Source organism: Arvicanthis niloticus, chromosome 5 (genome assembly GCF_011762505.2).
Source record: "Arvicanthis niloticus isolate mArvNil1 chromosome 5, mArvNil1.pat.X, whole genome shotgun sequence".
Lineage (NCBI taxonomy): Eukaryota > Metazoa > Chordata > Mammalia > Rodentia > Muridae > Arvicanthis > Arvicanthis niloticus.
Genome location: NC_047662.1, coordinates 92,763,168 through 92,781,654, shown reverse-complemented (window position 1 = coordinate 92,781,654; position 18,487 = coordinate 92,763,168).

The window sequence follows — 18,487 nt, the reverse complement described above, 5'->3', positions numbered from 1 at the left end:
TTCAAAGATCTTCAGCTTGATATTGACCATTAAAAACAAAGTTAGCCGGGCGGTGGTGGCGCACGCCTTTAATCCCAGCACTTGGGAGGCAGAGGCAGGCGGATTTCTGAGTTCGAGGCCAGCCTGGTCTACAGAGTGAGTTCCAGAACAGCCACGGCTACACAGAGAAACCCTGTCTCGAAAAAAAAAGAAAGAAAGAAAAATAAATAAAAACAAAGTTAAAGAAACACAATTGTGCTTTGAAAATTTAAGCCTATGACATTATGCTCACTAAGAGAAGGATCAAAAGAAATGGTCAAAATCATGAAAAATAGTTATTCAATAGATAATCCAGGTAATGGTAAATTATTTTTGAAATAATTATGTTTTTAAACCAACGTTTGTAAAATTGAAATCAATGAGGTCCAATGACTCATATTATATTGGGACATCTGGCTGATTCTTCCTGCTATTTGCCATTAGCAATCAACCACTAGCTCTTTCAAAGTTCACTAGAGTGCTATAGTGGTCGTCCACAATGATTTTTCTTTCCCAGAGATCTCTCCATATTTTTTTTCATTTTGCCTTTTATAACTTATCCTATCCTTAACTGAAAAATTACTTTCCATATACCTTAGTTGAGAATCATAGATATTTCTGACATTTGTGTGCCAATCTTTGTTTTCCGTTATAACGTTATAAAATCTATGGCTATACCAGAATGCCATTAACAGTCACTTTTATGGCTATGTTCCTTTAGCTAAACAGTAATATTTGGTCATTAGTCTAGGTCTTTGGCCTGTCTGGGGTTAGCTTCTTTGCCACCCAATCTGTGATGCAAGCAGACTCCATTAGATGGAGTGTGCTTTAAATTCAAACAGGTAATTGGATGGTTACTTTCACCAGCTTTGTGCAACTACTATACTAGTACATCTTGCAGACAGGTCATCATTGTAGATTTAAAAGTTTGTAACTGGGTTGGTGTTGACATTTCTTTTTTGGTAGTATGTAAAAAAGCAGAACTGTTTTCAAGAGGGGAAGTGGAGATAGTGTATGCTTACATTGGACTTATATTTTAAGCCCTGATTGTCTCAGTGCTGACACTCAACATATTAGTCCAGTTCTATGAACAAGAGTCCATAGAGGTGCAGGCTTTAGGTAGACATCGTGTCAATCTCTCTGTGTTAAAACAGTCACTGCAAACAACTTTGAATAGAAGAAAATATAAGATTCATGTAATAAATTAGACCGTAGAGAATACAGAGGCATTGAAATGAAAGCAAATAATCAAGAAGGGGGATATCTGGGATGTGAAGATAAATGCAAATGAAATTCAGAATTACCAGACTAAGAACTTTAAAGGAAGTCTTGAACAGCAACCGAGATTCAGTAAAGTTCAAATCTGAGGAAAAATTTCAGGTTTAAAAAAAAAACAATTCAAGGCATGAACGTATCGAGAAAAATAAAATTTGTAGAGGGAATAAGCAGTATTTCAAAAAGCAGAACTGTTTTCAAGAGGGGAAGTGGAGATAGTGTATGCTTACATTGGACTTATATTTTAAGCCCTGATTGTCTCAGTGCTGACACTCAACATATTAGTCTGTTAGCTTAGTTAATCCTCATAGCAACTACATGACAGATGGCTATGAATATCATCTTTGTTTATAGAAAGAAAGCCAAAGCAACTGGTCAAATGATCGTATTCACTGTTGTGGATTACAGTTGCTATTTGGTAGAGTCAGAATTAAATCTGAGGTTATAAAACACTTAGTAGATGTAGTTAGATGTAATTGGAAATGGTGTGTTCCTACAAAACTCAGGTGGGATATAATTTCCAGTGGAAAGTTTTTCACTATCAGTATTGAAACTTTATCACATTGTTTTGTTAGAGGTGGAAATGTTGGGATGTATTTAGAATGAGATTTAGTCATCAGAGTGGAGGTTGAATCACTGAGTACTAATACACACGGCTGTTTCTAGCAGCTTTAGAAAATGTGAGAAAGAGGGGGAATTATATTAATGTATACTCTCTCTATTTTATTATATGATTTCTGCCACCCCATAAGAACGAATTTTGCAAAAAGTCATTTAGATACATCCCATAAGCTTTTGGAACATTTGAAGTACAAGCCAACATGAATATCTCTTCTTTATAACAGTCTATATTATGCTGTTATTAATTACAGAAAATGAAGCAAAATATCATACTTTGGAAAGAAAACTGAATGTTAGTGTGTCATAGTTAATTCTGAATATCTATATTTAATTGATATTAATTTAAGCTAATAATAAAGTATTTACATGGATTTTATATTCTTCAAGTATTCACAAAAAAATATAGGAATACAAAGGATATTGAATGACATGGATGTGGCAGTCCTAGAATCAAGATAATGAATCCTGTGAATCCTTTCCATGTCATTAACAAAGAGAAGATATTTCTAGCAATGAGTCTGTAATAATGCCAAGCAATATGATACACAAATTAAGTGAGAAATATAATGTTGAATATGTAATACTAAAAAATATGTATCTGTGAATGTTCAAGATGATATTCAACAATACATGAACTTTAATTAATAATTTATTCTAAATTAAGGAATTATAAAAATAAAAGCTTATAAGTGGCAGTAGTGATAAAGTCTTTTTTAATGTATTAGCCTAATTTCTCAATTAATAGACAATTTAAAAAGTAGAAACAAGGCTGAAGAGATAAATCAGCTGTTCAGAGCACTGCCTGCTCTTCCAGAGGTCCTGAGTTCAATTCCCAGCAATCACATGGTGGCTCACAAACATCTGTCATGGGATCTGATGCCCTCTTCTGGTATGTCTGAAAACAACTACATTCACTCATAAATAATATAAATAAAACTTTTTTTAAAAAAAGACAGTTAATTAATTTGGAGAAGCAATTGTTGTATAAGTATTCATATGTATATTTTATATTTTTTATGTATATGTATCAGCACATATATTATATAGGTGATGTCTATTGTACTTGTTTTGACATGTAACATTTATAACTTTATGATAGTAAGAAAGCAGTTAATGGTAAGTAGAAACCACACTTCAATTTTGAATTTTGTTTTTTTTTTCTGGGATAACAATATGCAGTGAGATGTTCTCTTGAGATGTTGGGCATTGACAACAAGCCACAGCACCCATCAGCCACACAATAAGATGATAAACCATTAACTCTGTACAGTGTATTATTTTGCTAAAGTATAATGTTAAGTAAAATAAGTATATTAACTGTCTTTAAAACTTTAAAAAAAATTTTATTTATTATATGTTTGTGGTGTGTGTGTGCAAGTGTATGTATGCCACATGAGTGTTGGTGCCTATGAAGACCAAAAAAAAAAAAAAAAAAAAAAATCACTCTACCAGATCTGTGATTACAGGCAGTTGTGAGTCACCCAATGTGAGTTTTCTGAACCAAACTTGGGTTCTCTGGAAGTTCCCCAAGAAACATAACTGCTGAGCTACCTTTTCAATTACTATCTTTTTGATTTATGGTACTTTTTACTTACAATGTGTTCACTAGAATGTACCCAAACCATTAAGTCAAAAGAATCTGGATGGATATATGACTGATAAATAACAGATAGATAGATAGGTAAATAAACATATAAGATAGATGCAGATAGATGATACATGACAGATAATACAGATATACACACATGTATATGAATATGTTATATAAATGCATACCATTGTGCCTTAGTTAGTAATCAAACTACTATTGTCTGGCTTAGTTAGCACACTTATTTTATGGTTGCATTTTGTTTGGCTTTATAACTATCATATTTCTGCCTGTGAAATCCTTGTGATTTAATAGATACCTCATACATGGCGGTCAGCAGTCACTCATATTTAATACCAAGACTACCTGTACAACCTGTGTATGTTCATGACACAATTTTATATATTATTTTATATTATTTTATGACTAGATTTTATATATAATAAAATATCAATAGGGAAATTTTCACAATCTTTTACCAGATTTGTGTATTTATTTTGTGTATGTGTATCTGTATGCACATGTACATGTGTGCATATAAGTGTCTATGTGTATAGAGGTCATTGAATTCAGATGAGGACAATAGATCCCTTGGAAATTTATTTACAAGATTTTGCATTCTACTTGCTTTAGGTTCTGATAACAGAAGCCAGATTGTCTTGAAAAGAAACAAAGTTTTTTTTAACTACTGAACCATCACTCCAGACTCTAACTTCCTATTTATTATTAAAATGGGCCACAGAGTTTAAAAACATATTATTGAACAACTGGAACAACATTCTTTAAAGAATGAGAAAACAATAAAATCTATAGTTTAGATTTCTATATTCACATTTGTTTATAAATTATTTTTAAGCTAATTTTTCCTAAACCCAATATTCAGATTCTAAGGACTTTGAACTATTGTTTTGATCTGTGATAATTTCTACTAATTTTAAAGTTTGACTTATTGAGTCCACTGCTTTTAAACTTTCTATCTGTTTCTATTGTTTTAAATTTTCTATCACTTTGATAATTTTCATCAAATTTAATAAATTTATCAGGTAGTTTTTAATTGACTTTTTTACTTCATTTATCTGTTTATTTGGATCCTCTTTAAGTTCAATTGATTTTTTTCAAAACTAGACTTTTGACTTGTCTGACATTTTGCCTATGTAAACCAACTCAGACAGGGATATTGAAGAGTTTGAACTTTAAAGAGGTTACATTGTTGTTTTTTTTTTTTTTTTTTTACATATATCATTCTGTGTAATTTGCACAGCTGGAGGGGGAGTATATCTAGTTTTATATAAAAGGATGTTTGTAGTCAAAAACCTCTTGATGTCTCAAAGGCCACTATGGCTCAGTAGATAAAACAAAGACCACAATAGCAACAACAATAATTCAAAACCAACACAGATTTTTAGAGTAGTAAACATAAGTATACATTCAATAAAGATAGCTATAAAAATATAAAAGTTATAATACTTATAGAATAAGCAGACACGTTGCAAAATGATGAAGTTAAAAGTACCATTAACTAGGAAATAAACATAACTCTAAGGAGAAGTGAGAAATGGAAGAGAAAATCAAAGTAGAGATAATGAATGTCTATGAAGGCATAAGAGCAATATTGAGGGAAAACATAATAACATCGACATAGAGCAAATAGTATCAGCAAAATACACAAGACCATCAACAGTTTTCATTGCTGAGGGCCAAAAACCTTCAATTTTTTTTTTTTTTCCAAAACTTGTCACTAATGTCATCTTACTTAGTTTTGTTGGGTCATTTTTTAAACAAATTATATCAGAAAGTCCAATAGATAAATTAATCCCAAATTTGCCTTTTTCATCAGGACACCAGCTACTCTGCTTGGCTTAATTCCTAGTAGAGATATCCCGTTTGTTGCCATCACAGAACAAAGGAAACAGAGCTACTCTCTAACTGTTCCCAGCTGAGCCCATGATTGATTGTCTCCTCATATCAGAGGCACTATGCCATTATAGACTTGCACTGTGTCAGAGTAGTGACTGTGTTTCCAGAAAATATTTCTGTAGCTTTGGGAGTAAAAATATAGTAAAACCAAGGCAGAGCTAGAGATGGACACTTGTGTTCTGTTCACTCTGGTGTCTATATTATCACCTTTCTTATATTCAAATTCAAATGCCCTTATTCCTCAATTTCAAACAGCACGCTACAGCATCCAAATCTGTATCAAGGTTTCTTAGTCCCGTACAGATTTATCAGATGGTCAATAGCTTAGCCCATGGAGATAGCCAACCATGCAGATGTTTCACATTTCCCTGTGTAAAGACTTGATAGTCAGACATTTCTTAAAACAATTTCTACCAGGACACAAGCAAGCTAACTGGGACATGTTATCTACATCCCGAGCTTTTCTCCTTGTTCAGCAGATTGCATTCTCTCTTTAGAACTAACTTTTTGTAGAGTTCCTGATTCTATAAATGTGGAGTACTCTGAGTTGTCTCCCTTTCATTTTATTTAAACAACTCTGACAAGGATCTTTCAACTTCTCTTCCACTTTGTACAGAAATTATGATCTGCTGCTTGGAAAAATCTAAAGACCAACATTTCTCAAATTTACCTGATCTCAAATTGTCTACTATTTGCCATTCTGCTGTTGTGACATTCTGCATCACTCACATCCTGGTCTATTGTCTTAGACATGGAGATGCAGGAAAATGCTATGTGACTCTGACTGCAATATTCTCTCCTGGAATCAGGTTTCTAACTCCCTGCTATTTCTTTACCAGAAATGTCTTTACTGACCTTTCACAAAATGTGGCCCATGGTCAGTTGACATCTACACCAAATAAGAACTATTAGGAAATATATATTCCTTTCCAAACCTAAATCACTTGAAATCGAATGCTTGAGGTGGGGCACAAAATGTTCTCCTGAACTGGCCACCTAGAATATACCAATATAAATTCGTGTATTTGGACCAGTATAATTAGTAATCTGTGATCTCCACATTGATTTTGAGAACTAAACAAAGTTTTAGTAATTTCAAACCTACAAATCTAATATTTTTGATATATCTATTTGTATCTTAGGAGGCTGTATGGCCTGAAAACAATTTCAAATATAATAAGCAGAGCATAATAATGGTGAAATTAACTGTAGCTAAAACAATAAATATAGGTCGTTTTGGCTGGGGCAGACACCTACCTGGTCTGCTCCCTTGAAGACACCATATCCTGAGGCATCTTAGAGGAGCCAATGCACTCAGAGCAGTGGGTAAGAACCCCCTCCCACTACACTATGCCCCAGAACTACAACTGGGAGCCTGTGGTTCTCAGGACCCTTCAGCCACCCAAATCCCGCCCCTCCAGAATATCACTTCCCTTCTGCCCTTCTCTTGGTCCTCTTGACTGGAGCAGACACCTGGCTGGTCTGCTCCCATAAAGAAACCATATCCTGAGCCATCCTAGAGGAATCACTGCACTCAGAGCAGCAGGATTTCAGGATCCCAGAGGCTGCTTGAGTCCCAGGAGTTCTTCCACCCAGGACCTCAGGATCATAGGATCACAGAGACATCTAGACTCTGAGAAGTTCTGGTACAAGAAAGATAAATGGAAAGACAGGCTCCAGTCAGAGACGGTGAGTGCAGGTTGCACTAGAGTTAACCAGATGGCAAAAGGCAAGCACAAGAACATAAGCAACAGAAACCAAAGTTACTTGGCATCATCAAAACCTAGTTTTCCCATCATAGCAAGCCCTGGACACCCCATCACACCAGAAAAGCAGAATTCAGAATTAAAATCACTTCTCATGATGATGATAGAGGACTTTAAGAAGGACATAAATAACTTTCTTAAAGAAGTACAGGAAAACACAGGTACACAGGTAGAAGCCCTTAAAGAGGAAACACAAAAATCCCATAAAGAATGGCAAGAAAACACAACCAAACAGGTGAAGAATTAAACAAACCACCCAGGATCTAAAAATGGAAGTAGAAACAATAAAGAAATCTCAAAGGGAGACTACCCTGGAGATAGAAAACCTAGGAAAGAGATCAGTAGTCATAGACACAATCATCAGCAAAAGAATACAAGAGACAGAAGAGAAAATCTCATGTGTAAAAGATACCATGGAAAAAACTCCATGGAACACAACTGTCAAAGAAAATGCAAAATGCAAAAAAGCTCCTAACCCAAAACAAACAGGAAATGTAGGACACAATGAGAAGACCAAATCTAAGGATAATAGGTATAAATGAGAGTGAAGATTCCCAACTTAAAGGGCCAGTAAATATCTTCAACAAAATTATAAAGGAAAACTTCCCTAACCTAAAGAAAAAGATGTCCATGAACATATAGGAAGCCTAAAGAACTCCAAATAGACAAGTCCAGAAAAGAAATTGCTCCAGTCACATAATAATCAAAACATCAAATAGACAAAACAAAGAAAAAATACTAAAAGCAGTAAAGGAAAAGGTAAAGTAACATATAAAGGCAGACCTATAAGAATTACACCAGGCTTCTCACCAGAGACTATAAAAGCCAGAAGATCCTGGACTGATATCATACAGATCCTAAGGGAACACAAATGTCAGCCCAGACTACTATACCCAGCAAAACTGTCAATCAATATTGATGGAGAAACCAAAATATTCCATGAAAAAATCCAAATTTACACAATATCTTACCACAAATCCAGCACTTCAAAAAATAATTGACAGAAAACTACAACACAAGTAGGGAAACTACAACCTAGAAAAAGCAAGAAAGTAAACTTCCAACAACTCCAAAAGTAAATAGCTACACTAAGATAATTCCACCTCTAATAACAAAAATAACAGGAAGCAACAATCATTTTCCTTAATATCTCTTAACATCAATGAACTCAATTCTCCAATAAAAAGACATAGACTATCAAACTGGATACATAAACAGGATCCAGAATTTTGCTGCATACAGGAAACGCACCTCAGTGACAAAGACAGACACTAACGAAAATTAAAAGAATGGAAAACAATTTTCCAAGCAAATGATCCCAAGAAACAAGCTGGAGTAGCCACTCTAATATCAAATAAAATCAACTTTCAACCAAAAGTAATAAAAAAAAAAAAAGCTAAGAAAGAACACTTCATACTCATCAAAGGAAAAATCTACCAAGATGAACTCTCAATTCTGAACATCTATGTAAAAATGGCCATTTTGCCAAAAGCAATCAACAGATTCAATGCAATTCCAATCAAAATTCCAAATCAAGTCTTCATGGAGATAGAAAGAGCAATTTGCAAATTCATTTGGAATAACAAAAAACCCAGGGAACTATTCTCAACAATAAATGAACCTCTGGGGGGAAATCACCATCCCTGACCTCAAACTGTACTAAAGAGCAATAGCGATAAAAACTGCATGGTATTGGTACAAACAGGCAGGAAGATCAATAGAATTGAAGATCCAGGAATAGAATTGAAGATCCAGAAATGAACCCACACACCTATGGTCACTTGAGCTTTGACAAAGGAGCTAAAACCATCCAGTGGGAAAAGGACAGCATTTTCAACAAATGGTGCTGGTTCAACTGGAGGTCAGCATGTAGAAGAATGCAAATGGATCCATTCTTCTTTCCTTGTACAAAGCTCAAGTCCAAGTGGATAAAGGACCTTCACATAAAACCAGATACACTGAAACTAATGTTAGAGAAGGTGGGGAAGACCCTCGAATACCTAAGCACAGGAGGAAACTTTACTGAACAGATCACCAATGGCTTATGTTCTAAGATCTAAGAATTGAGAAATGGGACCTCATAAAATTGCAAAGCTTCTGGAAGGCAAAGGACACTATCAATAGGACAAAATAACAACCAACAGATTGTGCAAAGATCTTTACCAATCCTATATTTGACAGAGGGCTAATATCTAATATATACAAAAAACTCAAGAAAATACACTCCAGACAACCAAGTAACCAGATAAAAAAGGGGTACATAGCTAAACAAAGAATTCTCAACTGAGGAAAATCAAATGGCTGAGAAGCACCTAAAAATGTTCAATATCCTTAGTCATCAGGGAAATGCAAATCAAAACTACCCTGAGATTCCACCTCACACCTGTCAGAATGGCTAAGATAAAAAACTCAGGTGATAGCAGATGCTGGTGAGGATGTGAAGAAAGAGGAACACTCCTCCATTGTTGGTGGGATTACAAGTTGGTACGACCACTCTGGAAATCAGTCTGGCATTTCATCAGAAAATTGGATATAGCATTACCTGAGGACCCAGCTATATCACTCCTGGGCATATACCCAGAAGATGCTCCAACATATAACAAGGACATATGCTCCACTATGTTTATACCAGCCTTATTTATAATAGCCAGAAACTAGAAAGAATCCAGAAGTCCTTCAACAAAGGAATGGACACAGAAAAGGTGGTACATTTACACAATGGAATATTGCTGAGTTATTAAAAACAATGAATTCATGAAATTCTTAGGCAAATGGATGGAACTAGAAAATATCATCCTGAGTGAGCTAACCCAATCACAAAAGAAAACTCATGGTATGCACTCACTGATAATTGGATATTAGCCCAAAAGCTCAAAATATCCAAGATACAACTCACAGAACACATGAAGCTCATGAACAAAAAAAAAAGATCAAAGTGTGTGTGCTTTGGTCCTTCTTAGGAGGAGTAACAAAATGCTCATGGGAGTAAATATGGAGACAAAGCATGGGACAGAACTGAAAGAGGAGCCATCCGGAGAACATTCCACCTGGGTTCCATCCCTTGTGCAGTCACCAAAGACTGATGCTAATGTGGATGCCCAGTAGTGCATGTTGACAGGAGCCTGATATAGCTGTCTCCTTAGAGGTCTGCCAGAGCCTGAAATATACAGATGTGGATGCTCACAGCTAACCATTGAACTGATCACTGGGTTTCCAATGAAGGAGTTAGATAGAAGACTGAAGTAGCTGAAAGGGTTTGTGGCCCCATGGGGAGAGCAGCAGTACCAACTAACCAGAGCTCCCAAGGTCTAAATCGGCAGCCTGGGAGCACATACGGAGGGACTCATGGCTTCAGCTATATATGTAGGGGAGGATGACTTTGTAGGGCATAGGGGAGAGAAGAAGTCCTTGGTCCAGTGAAGGCTGGACGCCCCCGTTTGGAGGAATTCCTGGGTGGAGAGGTAGGAGTGGGGGGCTGGGTTGGGGACACATCCTCATAGAAGTAGAAGGGGGTTGGGATAAGGGGTTCCTGGGTGGAGGGATAATGGGGAAAGGGAATCACATCTGAAATGTAAATAAAATATCCAGTAAAAAAGAAGAAGTAAATATAGTTTTATTTTGTAGTTACATTGTTGTTTATGTTGTTCTGATATAGAAAAAAGTCTTTAGTTTTTCATGACATAAAAATTATAACTTTACCATATGGTTGATTTTTAATATCACTAAAAGATGAAATGGAAAAAGTGAAAGGGTTTATCTTGAAGTTATTATTAATATATATTCCTGAGTCAGACCAAAATAATTCATTGAAAATACTGTATTGTTTTATTTAAAGGTCTCTCTCATTGGATCTGGACATACCAGTTCTGGGTGATTATAATGATTGCCTTCCTACTAGCTGATGAATTGTTACTGTTTGCTTTAGATGCCACCCACTCACCCACTCAGCAGCTCTACACCAATTCATGACCCTCGAAGGGAGAATCCACAGTAATGTTCCCAGAGAACAAAAGGGATAGTTGCATTGAGATCTCTTCGGACTGTGGATAGCTCTGTGATAGGAATCTACAGAATCATGAGCTTCATCCTCCAAGCACGCAGAAGTTTTGATAATAGACGTATTCTAAACTCAAAGGACGTGAGCATATCTATCTCTCCTCTGGAATCCACACTGAATCTCTTTCAGAAATACCTGTTACACTGTTCTCATATTTTATTTGTTTTGGTTTTTTTGGTTTTTCGAGACAGGGTTTCTCTGTATAGCCTTGGCTGTCCTGGAACTCACTTGGTAGACCAGGCTGGCCTTGAACTCAGAAATCCGTCTGCCTCTGCCTCCAAAGTGCTGGGATTAAAGGCTTGCGCCACCACCGCCCAGCTTGTTCTCATATTTTAAAAGAAGATTTTATTTCAATTACTACTGTATCAGCTGTGTTGATCTTGACTGTTGATGAGCCATTGCACTCGAATAAATTTTTTTTCTCAAGTATTTGTCAGGGCTCCATTCATTTTCTGTTTACACATGTAGATTCAATATGTATTTCTTTTTGTTTTTTTTTTTTGGTTGACTACTCTGTCAAAAAACTTTAAGTAAATCAAATAGCCTATACCTGCATGCCAACAATAAGATGCTGGCTTAAATAAATTTACAGTTATTGTCTTTCAAGTTTTTCCTAGATTACAGTTGAATTCTGAGATAGGTTTTGAATAAAATTATGCCTTTCTGCAAATGAGCAAATGAAAACAAAAAAAATACTGTTTCCCTTCCCAAAGTGAGTGTGATTTTATAATTATGCAAATTAAGTTAATTTTTCTATTACCATTACCCACCTGCAGTGAGTCCTCAAATTTTAAATATCAGATTCGCATATTAGTATCTTATACTTTTATTTGTTTTTTCGTACACGTTTTATTTATTTATTTATTATTTTTTAAACATTTATTTATTTTATTTATATGAATACACTGTAGCTGACTTCAGACACACCAGAAGAGGGCATCTGATCCCATTACAGGTGGTTGTGAGCCACCATGTGGTTGCTGGGAATTGAACTCAGGACCTCTGGAAGAGCAGTCAGTGCTCTTAAGCACTGAGCCATCTCTCCAGCCCTCTTAAACATTTTAAAAGTATGATTGGTTTATCTATATATTTCATAGTCTTATTGTATATACAGGGATATATATTTTATAACTTATGACTATAAATTTATGACAACTTATTTTATTTCTGAATAATAAAATTACCACACAAGTTAAAAATGTATCTAATGTTCTTAACATACATGTTATCCACTAATGCAAACGTGAAAAGCTGAAGGGCAAAAGAGTTTTGTCCTCCTACATATTAGTTGAAAAGTTACTTAGTTCAAGACTGTTCTGTCCTTTTCCAGGGTTAGAACGAGCTGAGCTCTATTGTAGGAGAGGGATTTTTAAAGGCTGGGGTAATCCTGGGTGAGAGATTAGGCTTCTAAAGTATACCAAATCTTTTTTCTAAATTCATCCATAGGGTTCAAGCTCCATTTTGTCTCTACTGTGTGAGAAAAACATCAAAGGCAAGGTATCCAAGACAAATTTCACATGGCTGTATTTACTCTCTGTTCCCTTTCTTATGAAATTCATGAATAACTTGAGATTCTCTCATGATGACCATCTGATTCTTCTCTTCCATTTAGTAACCACCATAATTCCTGTGTGTCTCTAGCTCAGCCCCAAACCTTTAACTAAGGATTTCTTTCTTTGTTTTCTGACTCTGTAGCCTTTATAGTTCAGGTGCTGTCTGTCACTTCCTCTACTATGGAACAATAGTGGATTTGTCTAATTAGATATAAAATTCCTACTTACTAGAATGTGGATGGACCACAGGTCTTTAAATTACAATACCCTACAAGGCCTACTTCTTTCTCTGTAAAATAGTGTAATTATAATAATAGAAAGGGGGCTAGAAAATAGGAAAGTGCCCCGTAAACATTTCTGTAACAATGCGCAGCTGTTTTTTATTATTCAATTTATTTACTTTCCATATAAATACTAAAGCCACCAATTACTGACTTATATATGACTCATTTTCTCCTTATTTCCAGCTAGAAACCACCAAAAGTATTTAATAAATGTCCCAGTGTGCCTGCTGCTATGCTACCTAATAGGCAATTTACAGGTTCAATATTTCTTCTTATATATAAGGCTTTAAATTAATGAGAAATCATAATCCAGCACTTAGTTGATAGATACACAAAAAGTTTTAAGAAAATATCTTCTAAGACTGCATGAAAATTGACACATATGTTATTGATTTTTTTAAAGGATTTTAGTCATAGCTGGATTGAACAAATGATTACAGAGGCTTATATATAAAGTGATTATCAACTACTTGTTTATGATGAATTAGACAGTGTTCTGTTTCTTTTAAAAGTGACCATCTTTAATTATTTTAATTACCATATTATGCCCGTAGAAAGTAACATGGAAAGTATTGTTACATTCTACATGGGTAAAGAAAAAAAAGCTTTGTCATCATATATGGAGACTTTTAGGACAAGATCCTAACAATCAAAGTAATTTTATAAATATTAAATACTTTTTGTACATTGAGCTTTGAATGGAACTTCAATACTATGATGACTTTTTTCTGACTAGCTGGTAGAAAACGATAGTTATTATTAAAAAAAAATAGTGATCTTAGTAAAAGCTATCATAATAAATTTCTGAATTCATTTTGAACATTGTGAAGATGGATATCTGGTATACATTGTTAATAGATACACTGGGTATAAAATCAAATTTTTAAGTTAAATGTGAGTATTTTATAATAGAATACACATGTGTACACACACATGTGCGGTACATGCATGCACACACACATGTGCAGTACATGCATGCACACATACACATCCCTTTGGTGATTTTGTATTACAAAGACATTGACAGAAAATTTAATCCATTATCCTTTAATATCATTTTTATAAAACAATTATGACATCATGAAATAGCATCAGAAATGTATTTCAGTTGGGTTTTTTTTTTTTTGCCCTTAAATTTTATTTTTGTGTACTGTTGACATTCTATGTATTCAATCTGTAAAAAAACAGAGAAAATGATACCCATGTGGTGCAAACATTTTGCGTAAATCTATTTTATGCCAATAGAAATGATACATACAGATGTTCATGCTGTCAATGTATTAATCAAAGCTAATTTGAAGTGAATCTTTTCATTACTTAGATTCTTTAGTTTGTGGGAAAACCCAAAGCCCTATGGCTGCCTGTTGGGTGCCTATACCTCCTCCAGACCCTTCCCCTTCCCTGTGAGATGCATCAGATCTCAGATTGGTCCCCAACAGGGATTCTCCAGCTGCCTTAATGGTTGGAAGACTGAGTTAGTTAGGCTACCTGTGCTTCTCATCCCAACCCCATTTCCATCCTAGTCACCTCAAAATTTTTCATTTTTTTGACAGGAATATATACCTCCTTCTGGGTCCTTTCCATCTTTTTGTGATTTGCCAGAAATAGGAGAGAACAAATTTGGCCTCTTTTACATTCTATCCTACACTTTTTATGGCTGAAATACTAAGAAATGAAATAAAAAATCAGATTATAAATATTTGAAATCCTGTTTCCAATGACCTCTGAAAGAGGCAAAGAGAGTCAAGTAGATAATAGGTTTCATTTATGATAGAGTTGCAACAATTAAAGGCAGATATTAAATCTGTGGCTGCGGGAGGCAGGCCAGGAAAGGGAATTCTTTACATAGGCTGTGGATGATATGGCCAGTTGCTCCTGCTGGGGCATTTGAAGAATCTAGGAGGCACCAGACAGAGAAATGTCCTATTTAAACATCTGTTCAGCACAGAGAGTGCATAATCAACTTGAATGGGCAAAATAAAAACTTCATGATCCCCAGGATGGCTGATTCATGCATCAGTATAGCTGTGTCCAGATATTTGTTCTAAGACCAGTTTAGCTGTAGCTGGATTATTTAAAATGAAATAAGCATTCAAGTCAACTGATTTTTACTAAAGGATTGCCTTCTGTAATATGTGTGAACCTCATAAAATTAGCTGAGGACCTTAAGAGAAAATCATTCACAAATTTTGCAAGAGACAGAAAATCTTTTCCTTGTTGCTTTTGCTCTGAAACTGCATTTGTTCTTCTCTGGATCATCAGCCCTCTAAACCACAACAACCTATCCTTATATTAAACTTCATCTGTATGTATGCACACAACCTATAGACTTTACTTCTCAAGGAACCCTAAATAACACACACATTTAGAGTGTATCCTTTCCTACCTAATGATGAACAGATTAAACACTCTGGAAGCAATGATTTCATGAAGAAATTGAAGTGTTGGAAATTTCTCTGTTCTGGTTGTTTGAATCAAAATAGTTGGAATATTTGGTCCTCAGATGGTGGAGTTGTTTGGGCAGAATTAGGGGGTGTGGCTTTGGTGAAGGACACATGTCTTGAATGGGCTCTGAGGCCTCAAACGCCTCCAACCATCCCCCAATGAACTTCCTGACTATTTGTAGTTTTGATGTGAGAGGTCTCAGCTGTTCTGGTCACCTGTTTTCTCTCTACCCTCAAGAAACATAACCCTCTAAAAACACAAACATGATGAAACACTTCCTTTTATAAGCCACAAGGATAGAAAATTATCTAATCTATTGTTAGCCCACTACATTCTAAAACATTCCTGAGTAGACATAACTATGAACTTAAAAATCATTCAACAGATTTCCTTTTGTTGTTAACTATAATTTTATGTAGTCTCACAAACTAACAACCTTTGGATCAATTAAATTCTGTGTTACTCCTCACTAACACTTTATCAACAGCCCACTGAATGAGTTCAAAGAGGGAGTATTTTGCCTGATATAAGATCAAATCCCACTGATAGGTTTCTTAAGAACATATATTCATACATTATAAATTCATATATAGGTCATAAACTAATAAGGTTAATAAACTGATAGTTTTCATCAAAATTTATTCTAAATGCCATCTTTCCTCCTTTAGCAGGGACAATAACTCATAAAGTATTTTGCTTTATAAGACTTCCTATTGAAATACAAGACCTGATATCATAAAAGTCCATAGCTAATAATATAGAAGAATAAAAAGAGCCAATGTCAGAATTAGATGGGAGAATAGGAGAAAAAATGAAAGCCAGTGGAAGTCTAGTCAGGCATGCCATAAAGAAAAGACACGAAGCCAATTGTGATTAACAGCTTTTAACCGGCACAGAAGTCTTGAGTTTCCTATCAAGTGAAAGGATTAGAGGTGAAGCGTGGAGAAATTTGGGCCATGATGTTGAGAGACACAGAAAGACAGAAGTCAGTTACCAATTGTAAGACCTAGAACTGCAGAATGAAGCTTACTCACAGATTTGAAAGTTTTCAAAGAATTCTACCTTTTCAAAAAAATTACAAAATAGAAAAACCTCATAAAGAACTCTAGTCCTAAGAATATCAGAATAGTGTTTGACATCTCGTAGTTATTTTGAGGATCCCATGCAGTTTTTGACTATAATTTTCAAGAAAAATGTGTCTAGTACTTCTTATCAACCAGCAAGGGGCTAAAAACTAAAACCAGTCCACACAGTCAAAGCCACTCTATCAGCAAAATCAAGGCAATTTAATGGTCTCATAGTGAGTCTAGGGATAAATTCCCAGGATACTGTTCATCATTTTCCCAGGCCTTCAGTGTGCTTATAAGCATTTTGTTCATTGCAAATAATACAATACAGAATACTTGAGGACACTGAGGACCAACAGTCTCACTGGGAGGGACTCAGGGCTAAGAAACAATTGAGCCATTGCAGATATTTCTGAGACCACTTTATTCTGCCAGTATCTACTACAGACCTTAGAACTGCAGTTCACCAAAAACCTCACCTTTGTCCAAGGACCTGGAGAGCTTACACTGGCTTTTTGTCCTGGTTAATACTATTGAGAGCATAAAAAAGTACACAGGTTTCTTCCTGCTACTGCTCTCAGGCCTACTCTTCTTACTGTAACCGATGTTGGAGTTTCGCTTCAGGTGCTATTGTAATTTCCATCCCTAGCCAAAGACAATCGTTGGGCCTGTTTCCAAGCTTTTCCTTACTGCAACTTGAAAAATGTTTCAGAGCAACTAGGACAGAGCTAAGAGATTTTCATCTGTGTAAACGAGATTTTATCCTCACTAAGAATTGACCAGTGTTCTGAACCCTGGTATAAGTCTTAACAGTCTTCGTTTCTGAGTGTATTCCCTATTCACATAGGGTATGTTGATGTCTTTAGGAAATTATATGATCACTTTATTTACCACTTTTGACAATAGTATCTTAGGGTATAATAACTTGCCAATGTTCTTTCTAGAAAGACAAGGAAGTTCTCATTTCAACAAATTCCTTTAATCCTCACTGCCCAAGCTAGTACACATATACACAGGGCACACGGGTCAGTGTATTGCTAATACTGAATTAAAAAACTACATAAAAATATTTAAAATCTAATCCTACACTCCAGGTTCCCTGTCTTCTAATATAATATAAATTACAGGTTGCAAAGCCAAGAAAAAGCAGTGTTTTCATCTCACAGCTTAGGGATTTGGTCTTATTAGTTATAGTGTTGTAGGAGAAAAAAACAAAAAATGTTTAAGCAAAGGCAAATCAAGAAATGGCCTGTTATAAAGATGACTGAGGATGTGCAGAGTCAGCAGGGTTAAGGGTTTCCTGCAACACAGGAATTCACAGGAGTGGAAACCTATCAGACATTTCCCTATAGTAAGAATGAGCGGTATGTGTCAGAATTTCTTGAGGAAGCTCTACTCATTACAAAGGGACTCTGAGACAAATTTTGGCTATAAAGAAAGGCAACTGCTGCTAATACAGTAAGTCAAAAAGTAAAAATTGATTAATGCCTATTCTCCCTCATCTATTACCTACTAACTTCCTCTCATTGAGCCAAATAAGGACTAAATAGCAAAATTATGTGATGGTGCTTGTAGATTGTAGGCTCCTAAACACAGAATAATCAGCTGATTAAATACCCATAGGTAGAAAAGGACAATTAGCTATGCCAGCGCAAGAACACAGAGCTGTTTAAGTACAAGAAAGAAGCATATGTTCTTGTCTTTAGATATTATAATCTATATTTTACTAGGAGACAGGGAACCTGAAGTGAAGGTGAAGGTAATACTGTTCCTGGATTTTTAAATATAATTTCAGAGCTGAGGACCAAACCCAGGGCCTTGTGCTTGCTAGGCAAGTGCTCTACCACTGAGCTAAATCCCCAACACCATAATATTTTATTAATTCTTTAAAAATTT